General features: G+C 40.6%; 1 protein-coding gene across 6 annotated transcripts in view; it reads right to left on the bottom strand.

The window, feature by feature from the left end:
- Window positions 1–15,463, bottom strand: part of LOC149320104 (teneurin-4) — a 793,050-nt gene that overhangs the window by 497,016 nt on the left and 280,571 nt on the right. For all 6 annotated transcript variants that reach the window (XM_089512941.1, XM_089512942.1, XM_089512944.1 and 3 more), the window contains exon 3: window positions 712–795. The gene's annotated coding sequence lies outside the window, so the exon portion shown is untranslated. The remainder of the gene's footprint in view (window positions 1–711; window positions 796–15,463) is intronic.

The raw sequence follows: 15,463 nt of genomic DNA, 5'->3' as shown, positions 1-15,463 counted from the left end.
TGACCTAATTTGCACCCCCCACATGGAAACACAACTAGCTTTCAGTGTTTGTGTTTCTGCAAATTCTGTAAAGCAGTTCTTTTTCTTTTTTCTTTACTGTCACAATGTGTACACTAGCTTTGAGTACAGACAGCCACATCTTGGGTAATATTGCTTGCAAAAATGCCTCTTGTAGGGTGAAAATGTAGACTAAAATATATATTAACTTTTGAATATACACATTTTTAACATTTTTGGCGTGGAGCCTAAGCATTTTAAATTCATAAGAATTATCCAGGTAGAGCACAGAATGTAATTGAGTGTTAAGTTAACAACACCAGAGAGGCAGACATTTGTGTGTGAGAGAGAACTTAAAAAGTGAAGCATGCAGGCAATATGTTTGTACTCTTATTTCCTTGCAACATCTGGAAGTCAGAGGTATACTGTTATTCTATATGGAGGTTCCATCTAGCAAATTTCCCATTGCGTAACATTCTCTCTATATTGTTGGAACTGAATGGCCCCTATGCAACTATCTCATTTCTTACACATTTCATATCTAACGGCATGTTTGCACATTCACATTAACAAGGCCAAGTTCAAGGGCGGGATATAAATACCTAAATAAATAATAAATAAATAAGTTCAGAATTCATGCCACGGAAAAATGAACAAGAGCATCACTGGGCACATTAGAATGACATTAAAAATCAACCATGTGCATTTATTTACCTGTTGGAAATATCTAGGAATAATCCATCAAATGAGTCTTGAAGTATGCAGCCTTAATCTGGTCATGGGTTAATTGCAGTTTACCTGATGAAAAAGAGATAACCAAGAGGTCAGCCTTTTAAAGTTATTTTTTTCTTGTGAGAAACAGTAACATACCAAAAATAGTAACAGCAGAAATAACAACGGGCTGCTGTCTTGGCAGAAAAAGATTTCAGAATAGTTACTGATCTAGTTTGGTTATATAACAACAATCTTATATGTGTAAAGACCACACTGGGGATTATTTTGCATCATATCTTCATTACAGTCCCAAGGCAATGAGCAGATGAATTAAATCTGTAGTCATCAAAGAAGCAAAGAAACGCAGAATTTAGCTGAGCATTCAAAATCTTGCACTGAGTTTACAAGGAATGTCAACACTACCAAGTCAGTAGGGCAGTGAGTCTGCTCTGGGTTTTAATCTGAATTTAAAATGAGCTATCCATGGTGCTTAACCAAGATGGTGGACCCAAGTTCAGAACCAAACAAATTGGTTTGTTGTTGCTGTGTGCCTTCAGGTCATCGGGGATGTAGACAGGATTTTGGGAAGGGGGGGTCCAGACTAAGTGCCACCATTATAATGGGGCTTGGGCGCAGCAGCATGCACCATTCATTGTATCTAACAGAAGGGGGGGTCTGGGCCCTATGGACCCCCCCCCCCCCCCCCGGCTACATCCCTGAAGTCATTTCTGATTTATGGTGACTCTAATGTGAACCTATAATGGGGTTTTCTTGACAAGATTTGTTTGGAGGTCCCCTATCAATAAAAGAGGTCCAGAGCCTGTAGCCATGGAGCAATGGGAAATGCACAGTTCCTGCCATTACAATAAATCAAATGAAACACTGAAGCCAGCTGCAAATAGCTATGCACCATTCTAAAATAATATTTATTTATTTACAGGTTGAGTATCCTTATTTGGGATATTCCATAATCTGTAATACTCCAAAATCATTTTTAGGGACCTGGATATGGTTAGCTTAAGATGAGAAGACTGAGAGGTGACATAATGGCCATCTTTAAATATCTGAAGGGATGTCATGGAGAAGATGGAACGAGCTTGTTTTCTGTTGCTCCAGAGGCTAGACCATGAACCATTAGATTCAAATTACAGAAAAGAGATTCCATCTAAACATTAGGAAGAACCTTTTTTAAAAAACTATAAGAACAGTTTGACAGTGGAATAGATTGCCTTTGATGGTGGTGGACTCTCCATCCTTGGAGTCTTTAAATAGAGTTTGGATGGGCATCTTTCAGAAGTGCTTACGTTTTAAGTCCAAGTGAGGTTCGAACTCTATCTCTACCAGATAGTTTTTGCCTAGCACCTACAGTTTAAGTCCTGTAACTGAGGTTGGGACCCTTTTCTCTTCTTTTTTCTTTCTTTCTTTGTTTCTTTTGGGAATGTCTACAAATACGCATGAAAAAACCTCATTTCAAATCCATTGCCAGTGCAATTTGCACTACACAGAACTTGGGTACAATATTAGTAACAAAATCCATTCCAATAATTTATTTTTGGCTTAAGAGGCTGAAAAGTCACAGCCCCTGCTGTTCTTATTAATTCAGTCACTCTACCTTTGGTGCACATTTACTGAGTCATGCAGTGTGAATGCTCCACCGAGAAAGGTGTTGAATATGGAGCCCTTTTTTCCCCTCCTTCCTTTTTGGCTTGCCACAAAATGGCTGAACCTGAAATGACATGGATGCTTCTATATTTGCATTATGATAATTAACACTCCCTTAAACAGATAAGCATCCAGCAATATTAATTACAGGAACGGCAAGATTCAAATAGTAATAAATCATTAGACGGCATAATATAAACTCCCTGAAACCTTATCAAAAATTAATTTTGCATGACTTTGGGAGTTTGTCTTCCTGGCTACTGCTTTTCTACCTCATTTATATGGTGACTTTTGTCATAACAGTTGGGTGGTCTGTGCATGATTGAGAAGCACAGAAAACAACCCAGCAGGTAAAATTGATGCTTTTTTTCTCTCTCTGAAGAGCTTATGTTGGGTAACACTGAACTCCTAGAGAGTGGAAAGATTTTAGACTGGAATGATAGCTAATTCATGCACACAGAAACTCAATATAAAGAACTAGTTGAACAAGTAGGGAGCTTTTATATCATAGATACCCTTGGTCTGTATTATTTACAATATGTTGTTACTTTATCTCCTATTACATACTTTAATATGTGGTGAAGGCTCGTGGTTATATTGAAAGGTAATCATTCCCTGCATGGCAAGTGACATCAGGTGGGAAAGGCATTTATTGGCCAATATTGTACACTGGAGTTATACAGCATAACTGCACATGTAGAGTTACATGCTAACGATGCCTCACAACCCACTGAGCAAAGACAAAACAAAGACACCCAATGTGCAACCAAATACAGAACCAAATGATCATAGATGTCAACATGCAGTGAGAATCCATATAAAGTGTGCTACATGTATAGCTTTGTTTCTGTGAATGTGAACTTAATGGAACAGTTCTACATTCAACAAAAAGGTCCAACTGTTTCCATAGGGGAGAATTTATATATGTATCATAGAATTCTGGCTACTGCATATGGAAGGGATGAACAAAAAGCAGCAAATGACTCACATACGGGGCTAAGGGCTCCCTGGGGTCAGAAATGTAATTTCACCCCAATAGGTAGCATGGTAACATTTTTACCACATATTGGACACCCTACCAAGTAATTTTTGGTGCATTAAAGGCCTTTTTATAAACCAGAGACTGCGCAGAAAGTGAATTTCAGGTTATTTCCTCCTGGGTGCATCTACACTATGGAAATAATGTATTTTGAAAACACTTTAACTACCATGGCTCCATCCTCCAGAAACCTGGGATTTGTAGTTTTGTGAGCCACCAGCACTCTTTGGCAGAGAAGGCTAAAGACCTTGTAAAACTACAAATCCCAGGATGCCACAGAATGGCACTACAGCACTTAAAGTGGTGCCAAACTGTGTTATTTCTACAAGGCAGATGCACTGCCAGAGAGACCAAAAATGTGGCACACCACTAGAAGGCCTGGGAAGGGGGATTTTTTGGTCATTTTGTGGGGCTGGTGGGTTGGGAATCCAGTCTTCCAAGCTCTTTTGTGGGGCCAAAGAATCCCCTATCCCTCCCTTCTGAAAGCTACCCACCCCGAAACCTTGTCTTTACAATATTGACTGAGACAGTTGCATTCTCCCCTGCAATAGTGCTTCTCAGCCTGTCTTCTCTGCCTTCACTACATAGTTTTTCTGTTTCAGAATCTCAGAGTTATATATCTGTATGTATACTGCCCCCCCCTCTGTGTGTGTGTGTGTGTTGGTATGTGTTTCTATGCGGGCATGGCCATTTTTTATTCTAAGTGATGTTTATGCATTTGTGGGGAATCAAATTTGTGATTTTTTATAAAAAAATTATTCCTCTACATTTTGGCATGTTTTCACAGCAACAGCTTTTTATGTGCAAACAAACATGATATCCAGTTTATTGCAGACACAGGAAACTATTTCTTCTTTGAGTATATTGGGCTAAAATCGAAAGATGCAGGGAAGGGGATTCAAAGTCTTGCTCAAGCTAACAACAACAACAGTCAGATCGCCTTCAAAATTTCACAGATTAAAACTGGGACACATGTGGCCAAGAAACATCAGAGTGTGATCAAGATGGCAAAAAATATGAATGAAGAAGAACAAACAAGATAGGGGAGGCTGAGGCAGTTTGCTTTTGCTCGGGCCTCTTGCCAAGTTCATTGAACGTAGACTACTTTTGCACTTTGGACTCGGTTTGCAGCAGTTGAAATAACCTGTGGACAAAATGGGAAATGTAGGGAAGAGAAAGAACCTGGGATGGATAGACTAGATCACCGTTGTCACCAACTCTATAACTACAGAAGAGTCACAAAATCTCTGGCCTGTTACAGACTGCCAAAATAAAGCTGCTTCGGGTCTCTTTGGAGGTATGCTATTTAAATGATGCATGCATCCTAAGAATCCAGAAGCTGCACCAAAAGCTGCACTCCGGTGCTTAGGAATGGAGTGTGGCTTTGGCGCGACCTCCGGACTCTTAGGACCCATGCATCATTTAAATAGCATACCTCCAAAGAGACCCGAAGCAGCTTTATTTTGGCAGTCTGTAACAGGCCTCTGATTCTTATAGCCCTTTCTCTATTCGAGCTATTATTATTATTATTATTATTATTATTATTATTATTATTAACCTTTATTTATAAAGCGTTGTAAATTTACACAGCACTGTACATACAATCTTTTTAATTGGATGGTTCCCTGCCCTCAGGCTTACAATTATTATTATTATTATTATTATTATTATTATTATTATTATTATGCTTTATTAATATAGCACTGTAGAGCTCCCTCGACAACCACCACCGAGGCATCCCTGTCAGCTCCAGCATGCTATACAAACAACATTACCGTTTGACTTGGAGTGATTTCTCCCTCATTTCATTATTTAATGTGAGATGAAAGCTAACAGTCTAATCCTCAGTAAATTGACAGGATCTTTATTCAGGGAGAGATGCAAATTGAATTAAAACAGAAGGGTCCTTCCTTGATTTCTCCTTCCTAGTGTCCCTCCTCCTTCCACCAATTGATTCCCTACTGGAAAAGAAGAGAGGGGGGAATCCATGTAACACTGCTTTGCCATTGGTTGTTGATCAATACACATACACACACTCTCTCTCTATATATAATATATGGATGTATAGAAGGCCCAAGTCTCTTTTCAGACCCAAATTGTGCATATCCGACCCAACCAAAGAACCAATTAAACTCCCGCTGTGAGTTTAGACATTCCAGCCACTATGCTGCTGTTCTGCTTTGCTAGCACTATATTTCCCTCAGTAGTAGATCAACGTGTTTTAACACTTTGATCTTTCTTATCTTAGCAGAGAGATTTAAAAGCCTACTCTGGGAAACAAGCTTTCATTTGGGCTCAACTCTTTTTTATCTAACCTGAAACTCTGGCTTTCTTTCTTTCTTTCTTTCTTTCTTTCTTTCTTTCTTTCTTTCTTATAGCTCATTGTCTTTTAAAATAGCTTTCCCCCCTGTGCACACAGACGCTTGCATTTTCTTTCTCTCTTTCCAGAGAGAGAGGAGGAAAATGAGATTTAACCAATGGCACTTCCTTTGAAGTATCATTTCTTTATGCAGTAATTCCATATCATCTTAATATCTGGCACACGCTTTCAGATTCCTACTTAATCTTCTTCAACTCAGTGAATAGGCAGTCACAATGGAGAGCCTATTACCAAATATTAAGTGAAGAATGGGGCTTTAACAAGGGCTGTGCCTGTTTTCCACCCCTGAAGAATATCCTGAGTTCAGCATAACCCAAAACATGGCCAAGGTTGCATGTTTGTCATGTTTCGGCTTAAAATATAATTGTTGCACACATTATTTTTTTTAGAATGAACAATGATTTTTCATCATCTTCAGTAAAAGGCTTTGCTGTAATTTACAATACAGTTTTAAATTACAGATTTACATTTTTTTGTGGATTTTTCAGGCTATGTGGCCATGTTCTAGAAGAGTTTCTTCCTGACGTTTCACCAGCATCTGTGGCTGGCATCTTCAGAGAATGCTTGCCTGGAAAAAGTTGGGTATCTATAACCTGTGTGAGCCCTTATGTAGGCTTGTCCGCAGCTGCATGGTATGCAGTAAACTCCTGTGGCTGTGAGAGGGTCTCTCTGGTCCTTGGCTGAGCGAAGCATTTGCTGGATTTTCTTCATCGGTTTGTAAACTATTTGCAGATTGTGCTTCCTCACCACTTTGCCTATTCTGTCTGTGACTCCTCTGATGTATGGTAAAAATACCTTCCCTTTGGCCCGGTCCAAGTGCTTCAGTTCATCTTCCAAGAAGTGGGGTTCACACCTGAAGCAGCTGGACTGAGGTCTACAGGTTAATGGTTATTCCAGCTCAGACATCAGAAGGGCTGCCAGGTCCAGGAAAACCCAGAGAAGTGAAGACAAGCAGCCACCAAAAGGGAAGGTATTTTTTTTTTTACCATACATCAATTCAGCTCTATGAAAGCCCTTGTGGGCCTCCATAATTTATTTTCAAATGTATGTGCAGGGTGCGCATCCCTTATCTGAAATGTTTGGGACCAGAAGTGTTTTTAGATTTTGGATTTATTTATTTATTTGGTTTTTGTAATACTTGTATTTGCATATGTGTACATAATGAGATATCTGGGAGATGGAACCTAAGTCTAGATACAAAATTAATTTGTTTTTAATATATCCCTTATACAGATAGCCTAAAGGTAATTTTATATACAATATTTTAAATAATTTTGTACTTGAAGCAAAGTGTGTATACACTGAACCATCAAAAAGCAAAACTGTCACTGGCGCGTTACAGACCACCTAAAAGCGGCGGTCTGCCGCTGCTGGTTGCTGTGTCTGGGAACTGCAGCGGCCAAACTGCACTCGCAGCATCACTTCTGCCACGCGACATCTGGACGTTACACGTCCATGATGTCAAAATGGCGGTGCCCATGTAGAATGAGTGCTGCCATTTTGTATGGACTCAGTCCATACTAGGATTAGGGGCGTCAGGAAGTGAGGCCCCTTCCTAACCCTAGTACGTCCTGGGGATGTACTATATGCCCGCCCGGACGGGCCACTATCTCACCCACCCATGAAAAAAGTTTTAGTTTTTGGAGTTTTTCTGATTTTGGAATTCCGTATAAAGGAGACTATGGAGTTTATCGCATCGCGTTCCGAGAACATTTTTGGAACCCGATTGGAACGGAACACTTTCAACTTTACCGCACGTTTTTGTCCCCATCGGGTTCCCATCGGGTTCTACATACCCCTCAAAGTGTTCCATATGTGTTCCTCGGAGGGAACGGATGAGAAAGTGATCCAAGCTTGTGGAAACGTTTTTAAAACGGTCCAAGAAATGTCAGAGCGGTAATGTAATCCGTTCTTACTTCCGTTCCCATGTTCTGCCTTGTTGTGATTGGCTGAAAGGACTTCCCTCTCTGCATTCTGTCTCCCCAGCTCTAGCCTGGCCCTGGATGGGGCTCCTCGACTGCAGAGTCCTCCAAAGCTTGGCTGGAGCTTGAGAGAGGCTGTCTCCCCAGCTCTAGCCTGGCCCTGGATGGGGCTCCTCGACTGCAGAGTCCTCCAAAGCCTGGCTGGAGCTTGAGAGAGGCTGTCTCCCCAGCTCTAGCCTGGCCCTGGACAAGGTTTAAAAATGTAGGACCTTCTTTTTAAAATTTCCTGGCCAGGAATTTTTTTTTAAAAAAAGTCCTACATTTTAAAACATTGTCCTACATTTTTCCTAGTTTGGAGGTCCCCAGGGATGGCAACCCTATGTTTATGTATATGTATAACATATATATATGTGTGTGTGTGTGTGTGTGTGTGTGTGTGTCTGTCTGTCTAAAAGTATACATACAATATATATACAATATACATATTTTAAATATGTAATATATACAAAATATATATTATATATAATATAAATATATTACACACAATATATACATATATATGCATTATATATATATATATATATATATATATATATATATAAATTTTTGTATATATAGATTGCGGACTATATGTGTGTATACATGTGTGTGTGTGTGTGTGTGTGTGTGTGTGTGTGTCTATATGTATCTTGTATATAAAAAGATTAGGTTGTGTTTGCACAAATATCTCCCTGTAAAAGCCTTTTGTTCTGTGTATATGGTACTCATGAACAAGAATACACAGTTACAAATACGCATGTGCAAATATTGAAACGTTCTCATACTTATCACGCTTCCTATAAGGACAAATGCAGTAAATTGTGTTCCCGTTACGTTCTCGGAATGCTTTACATTTTCGAATGCGATAATATCCGTTCCCATAACGTTACATCTTGAAACGTTTTCGGAACAGAATAGAAACGTTTCAGGCACTGATGCGATAACCTTCTAAATTTATATACATAATTTAAAACCATGTTAACTTCTTCAGAAATGAGAAATTGTTTTGCATGTGTTTAGTCCTTTCAAATTATTTTCTGTTGTTTTAAATTTTAAATGGTTTTAACCTGATTAAATTGGGTTTGCCTGAATGTTGTCCCAAGATCCTGTGATATACTGGAAGATATAGATATTTTAATGCATACATTAATAACATTGCCCAGTCATTTCTTTTGCTGCAATATCATGGTCACAACTCAGTGCAGATTTAAGCATGGAATGAATGAGTTTAAAGACCCTTATCCCCATGTTGGATTGTGGCCCTTGTGGGTTGTAATGGAGTGTACAAAGGTGAAATAAAGTCACACAGTTCTGAGATGTTATTTCAAGAACAGGTAGTAAATCACTGACAACTCTTGCACCACTGGACACAAATTAGAGCCAGACTTTGGGCAACAGGATTAGGAGGGTGAGGGGTTGTCATAAGTAAGCCTAGGAATTTGGGGGTGGTGGTGGTGGTTCATAAGCAGACACTGGACTGGCCAGTGTCATAACACACATGGGTGGAAAAAGCTCTACTCCATTTCCTAAGGAACCCCACAGCCCTCATAAATCAGTCAGCAGGTACCTTGAGCCTACCATTATTAGCAAAGCTGTCGCAAGAAAATGAAAAATGAAAGACGTTTTATTTGATGGCTCTGATCATTATTGCACAGGGCAAAAGGAAGTGCAAAAGCACTGGGGATGGAGGAGGCTGTTCAAGGAAAGGAGGTGGAAAACAGAAGGAAAGTGTCCTGTTATGTCCCCAGGCTTTGGCACCTCAGACAGTGAATTCAAGTGAATTCACATTTATAGCAGTTTGATGTCACTTTAACTATCCATGGCTCCATGCTAGGGAATTCTGGGATTTGTAGCTTGGTGGATTTAGAATTCTCCGCTAGAGATTGCTAGTGCTAGAGTTGAAAGGAGGGGAAAAGAACTTTCCAGCAGAGAAATACAAATCTCAGGATTACATAGTATGCAGCTATAAAAGGTAAAGTGGTATCAAACTCCTTTAATTGTGCAGTGTGGATATATCTAGAGTGGGATCATAGAATGACGGAACTGGCAGTTCAGGAAAACACAACTAAAGCACCTCTGCAAGGTAGTCATTCAACTTCTGTTTAAAAAACCTCAATTAAAGGAAAGTCTCTGAGTGCTACAGCTTCAATAAGACCTTTAAAGGTCCGCTCCAAACATATCTCCATGGCCACATTGAGTGAAAAGATGCTGCAGTTCCCCTTGATGTAAGTCAGACATGAGCACCAGAATACAATGCTTAGTTAGGTGAGGGTTTTCTCTCAGTCCTACCATCATCACAGGTACATTGCGTGAGGCCATGTGAGAAGGTCTTCTTGGTGACTGCTGCCAGGAAGTCCTTTCTACAGTATTATTTATTATTATTATTATTATTATTTATATAGCGCTGTAGATTTGCACAGTGCTGTACATAAAAACAACAAATATAAAAGAGTAAACCTGCCTATGGCATACGATCTAAGAAATGATAGGATAATACAAATAAAACACATAGCAATACAGGAAATGGTTCAATAAAACAGGCAACAAAAGAACATCAGATAGCAAGTGACAATCACGCAATGTCTGGGAACGCTTCTCTGAACAGGATGGTCTTCAGCTCCGTTTTGAAGCTGGTTAAAGAAGTGATGGCTCTTGCTCGTGAGGGAAGAAGGATCCAGGAGTGAGGGGCAGCAAGTGAAAAAGGGCGAATGGGGCAGAGGAAATCCTGGGTTGGGACAGCCGACTTTGACTACCAGAACAGAGGGCCCTAGTGGGAAAGTGAGGAGAAAGAAGGTCTGATAAATAAGGGGGGGGGCAGCGCATGGAGGGCTTTAAACGTCAACAGCAGGAGCTTGTACTGAATACGGAAAGGGAGGGGGAGCCAGTGCAGGGATGCCAACAAAGGAGAGATATGGTCAGAGCAGTGGGTGGATGTGATAATGCGTGCAGCTGAATGCTGGACAGAAATTAAAGGGTGGAGGTGAGAAAGAGGAAGCCCAGCCAGGAGGATGTTACAGCAATCAAGTCATGAGACTACTAGGGCATGGACCAGGATCTTGGCAGTAGAGGCAGAGGGATATGGTCGGATTTTGGAAATATTGTATAAGAAGAATCTACAAGCCTTGGCTGTGGTCTGGATCTGAGGGATACATGACACAGAAGAATCAAAGATAAAACCAAGACTACGGGCTTGCTGGACTGGTTGAATAGAAATGTTGTCCACAGAGACAGAAAAGGAGTGTTGAAGGGTAGACTTAGGAGGAAAGACAAGAAGCTCCGTCTTGGACATGTTGAGCTTCAAACGCCGATGGCGCATCCACTGCGAGACAGCTGTGAGACAAGACGTACAAATGTACAAATGAGATGAAGAAGGGGGACAAATTGGGCAGAGTTTTTTTCAATGTGCAAAATACTTCAGTGCCCTGACAACTAGATTATTACATTGTGCAAGAATAGGAATTGTGCAGCCAGATGTTCTTGAACTGCAACTCCCAGCATTGTTTACCCTTGGTAGTGCTGTCTACAGCTTCTGGAACTTGCAGTTCAACATCTGGAGGGCCTCAGTCACAAGGACCTTCAGTCTACTTCATCAGATGTATTTGGAAGTATGTGCATCTGAAAAAGTAGACTTAAGTCTACAAAAGCTCATGCTGCCAACTTCTTTCTTTCGGTTAGTCTCAAAGCTGCTACAAGATCTTTACATACTGATTTTACAGACTTACACAGATATACCTCTGATTACAACAACAACAGTGACTCTTCGGAAAGGTGCAAGCCAGTGCCTGCTGTGAGCGTATGCATGTACAGCATCCCCTGTGGGGGAGCACCTGTTTAGATAAATGCTTTCATCAGAGCGCATAATGTAGAACAGCTCACACATTTATCCATATGGCACTAAAAGCTGTGGACACTCATCCAATATGCTTCCTCACCTGCTAATGACATCTAAAACTGTACAGAATCATCCATTTGGAAGAAAAGATTTCCAGACAGGAGGTAGGTAGGTTGGTAAGTTGGTCGTTCAGTTAGAGTTTCTCTCTCTCTCTTTCTCATTTACTCACACACTCTGTCTCTCAACTATATCAGCTTTAGCACTGCTGGAATGAAAACTGGAGGAGGCTCCTCTCCCTTTAATGTATTAGAGGAAATTTCAGGAGATGTTGCTTGTTATCTTGTTGCATGACACACAAATCTGGCTGGAATGTCCTCTTCTGTACAACCATTCCGTACTCTCCAACTTTCCCAATTTGGCAGGTAGGGTCCTGAATAATCTTCTGTTCTTCACTTTTCCAGCTACTTTCAAAACAGTGGCATCACTTGGGTTGGCATACAGACTGCCAATGGGGTGTCACCTGCCTTGTTGATCTCCTCCCATAGCATACCATACAGAATGCTTAGTAACATAGGGGCTGAACAGAGTGTCCTTAAGGCGCAGCCGACATCCTGCAGTCGCCTCTTTCAGCGCCAAATCGGGGCTGCAGCAACTATATACTGCGGCCCTCATCTGGCATTTCTGCAGCGCAAAAAGAAGCTGCAAAAAGCGGCTCCTTTTTGCGCTGCAGAAAGGGAACCTTTGCTGCTGCAGTGGCACCTTCTGGCACTCCTTTTGGCACTGCATCATCTGGACGCAGCGCCAAAGGAGTGCTATGAGGCTGATGCCGATGTGCAGTTGAGTGCACAGCATGACGGTGGCACCAGGGCAGCATTACGGCATGCGTTGTGCAGATGCCACACTCCACTCTGCACTGAGGCTGGTGTATAATGCTGGTCTGTACAGCCTGTTAGAGGATGAATAGATTGGTGTTATACGCTGGCCTCGGGGCAGAGTGGGGCATGGTGTCCACATGACGCACACTCTGACACTGCTCTCAGCGTCAGGATGTCCTGGGGGAAATCGGACATGTGTTGTGAGGATGCTATGCCCCGACTCTGTCCCTATGTCAGCCTTTTAGGCTAGTCTGTACAGTGCCTTAGTCTGGGAGGACAGAGAGAAGGAATACATTCTTGCCGATTCCAGTAGGCTCAGGCAAAAGCAAACTGCTGTAACTTGTATGTTCTTCCACATTTACCATTGATCACACTTCACCACATGGGTCCTAAGTTTCATCTGTGACATGTTGCAACATATGGCATTAAAGGGACAGGAGCACTCTTCTGTTTTCAATCTGTTGCTGATAGAGAAATTGGAATCATAACATTGGAAGGAACCGCAAGGGCCAGTCACCTACAATGCAAGATTATATGCAAGAATAAAGCACTCTCAAATGATGGCCATCCAACCTCTTTTTAAAAATCTCAGAAGAAGGAGAAAATTATATTTCCTTTATTGCTTTTGGTCTGCTTTTGGAGAGAAAGAATGTTTTCCACCATCTTAAAGAATCACATGAAGGACCTTCTCTGATTTTCAACCATTTATCAAAATGTTCCTGCTAAAAACCACAGCCTTTTATCTATAAGATTAACCTCAGCCTGGGTTGATTAACCTATTGCAGCTGGATTGTTTCTCCTTCACAGGACTCAATGATGACTTGATTATTGTGTGCATAAATGGCATATTTTCTTGGAGCAGGGAATGAAACTAAACAGAGTGAAACTAAGACTGAATGAGTGATTGGGTACATATTACAACCCTATCACCTGGCTTGAGATCAAGTGGAGCAGTTTGTGTAAGAGTGCCTGAAGCTGCATCCAAAATGGACAAAGCCAGATCATGGTTGCCATCTTTCTATCTGACTGGCAGGGGTAGATAGAAGTGCAATTTCTGTGCTTTTTTTTTTTTTTTAAATCATATGAGCGTGAGATAATTGTAAGTGTTTTGATTATTTAATTGGATTGATCATTTAATGCTTTTTAAACTTTCATACCATATATTGTTTTAGCTGTTTTTATTTTAAATTCTATTGTATGCTGCTTTGGATTCCATATTTGGAGAAAGGTGGGATGTAAATACAACTAAACAAAGGCTGACTCTCCCTTATCTGAAAGGCTTGTGACCAGAAGTGTTTTGGATTTTGGAAAACCTATATCTGCAAATAAGTACATAAGGTTTTGCCTAAAGGTTGCCATAAGTTGGAAATTATTTGAAGGCATGAAACAACAAACATAATGAGATATCTTTGGGATGGGACCCAAGTCTAAACACAGAAGGTCGTGTCACTACCTTAGCCTCCCATGAAAAAATGTTTTGGCTTTTGGAATAGTTTGGATTTCGGGATTCTGGATAAGGGAGACTCATCCTGTATGGGAGAGGTGCCAGAAATTCAGCTCTTGAAACTTTTCTGATTACTCAATCTCTATTCAAAAACCAAACAAAACCCAGAGTGAGGGAGACGTATCTTGGACTACAGCTCCCAGAATTCCATTGGCCTTGCTGGATGAAGGATTCTGGGATTTGTATACTTCCTCAACTGCAAAACAAACAAACAAAAAACAAGACAAGACAAAACTTCCCAGGCTGTGATATAACAGCCCCAAGCAGGTCAACTCACAGACTTCATCAAATGACATCCTTAACTACTTGCAAATATTTTATGTAGTTGGAGGAAAACAATGATACTAGGTTTTTGAAGAATACATGAAAGAGGTGCTAAAATTAGTTTAGCAAGATGGTGTCACCATACATAGTTATAACAGAAGGAGAAATTGGGCATAGTATGGAAATGAATTTATATAGTTATGTAGAAGAGCCTTTAAAATTTCAGGAATAGCCCATTTCAAATAAGTGAAAGAAGCCATTACATTTTAGGGTAAGATGTGTTTGTGTGTATTTTGTGTATTTATGTATTATATGTTTGCTTCCCCCCACCCCTTTTGTGATGTTATGATGTCTTTTCTGTGTTTTCCCTATTTTCATCCTGATTATTTGTATGTTACAATAAAAAGATTTTTTAAAAACCGAAAACAAATATTTTATGTGGTTGTTGTCCCTTATCTGTAGGAGTGGCCACACAGCTAAATGATGTAAAGCTTACAGTTCTTTCTTTGAAAGCTCTACAGCTATAGTTTGGGGAGATCCCTCTCAGACAGAGACTTCTCTCCCCATACTTGAAATCCCAGCATTCTGTGAGAGGCAGATCTGATGGTTAAAGTGGTGACAAAGTGTCATAATTGGGTACTGTGGAGATATCCCATATCAAATTGTTCTTCTTGTGTATATTTGGGGTGGCAACCAAGTTTGAAGGGGGGCATGTCCTCCTCTGCTGTACAGAATCTGAGTGTATGTGAGGTCAAGTGTGTGTAAACTAAATTTGTTACCTGGAGGTCAGACAGGCTTCTAAGGACAATGAAGTATATATAGTATGAGATCATAAAAGGCCTACGTTGAGAGTTGGGTTGCTATTGACTGCATTAAGCAGAGCCTTAGGACAATCCAACCAAAGGGTCATTCAGACTTTTTTCTGGCAGAATAATGTGAATAATCTCACTCATGCATTTTGGGTTTGTTATTCATACCAAGCGAGTTCGGTTGCAAGCACTCAAACATGGACTCGATGATGCGAATGTATTCAAAATGATTTCATGGCATGCAGAGTTTAATCCTGATCTATTCACATCACTGCCAATGATGTGAATCTATTTAAAAAATCCAGAAATCTCCCCCCCCCCCCCGGTATCAATTATTCTGGGTTATGTGGGTTTTTTTTGGCACTCCCCCACCACCTTAATCGGCTACATTCAGGACACATGGAAACAATGGAAATTCAGTCAGGA

The sequence above is a fragment of the Sceloporus occidentalis genome, unplaced genomic scaffold (genome assembly GCF_023333645.1).
Source record: "Sceloporus occidentalis isolate IW3139 unplaced genomic scaffold, rSceOcc1.0.p SCAF_2, whole genome shotgun sequence".
Classification (NCBI taxonomy): domain Eukaryota; kingdom Metazoa; phylum Chordata; class Lepidosauria; order Squamata; family Phrynosomatidae; genus Sceloporus; species Sceloporus occidentalis.
This window is presented reverse-complemented; position numbering and strand designations above follow the sequence as displayed.